Genomic DNA, 202 nt, shown 5'->3' with positions numbered 1-202 from the left:
TTTTTTTTTTAAAAGAGAAAGGAATATAGGGGACATAAATATCTGCCCCACGAAAGGTTGTAGATGGAACCAAGGGATATGATTGTAATAATAATAATATGATTAATATTAAAAAACAAGGGGAAAAAGTGAGCAAGCATATACATATACACATGCACCGAGAAGAGCGGTGGTAACGAACCCACCAAAAACGTAAATAAAG

Source organism: Trypanosoma equiperdum, assembly GCF_001457755.1.
Source record: "Trypanosoma equiperdum strain OVI genome assembly, contig: ctg_1728, whole genome shotgun sequence".
Taxonomy (NCBI): Eukaryota; Euglenozoa; class Kinetoplastea; order Trypanosomatida; family Trypanosomatidae; genus Trypanosoma; species Trypanosoma equiperdum.
Note: the sequence above shows the minus strand (reverse complement) of the source record.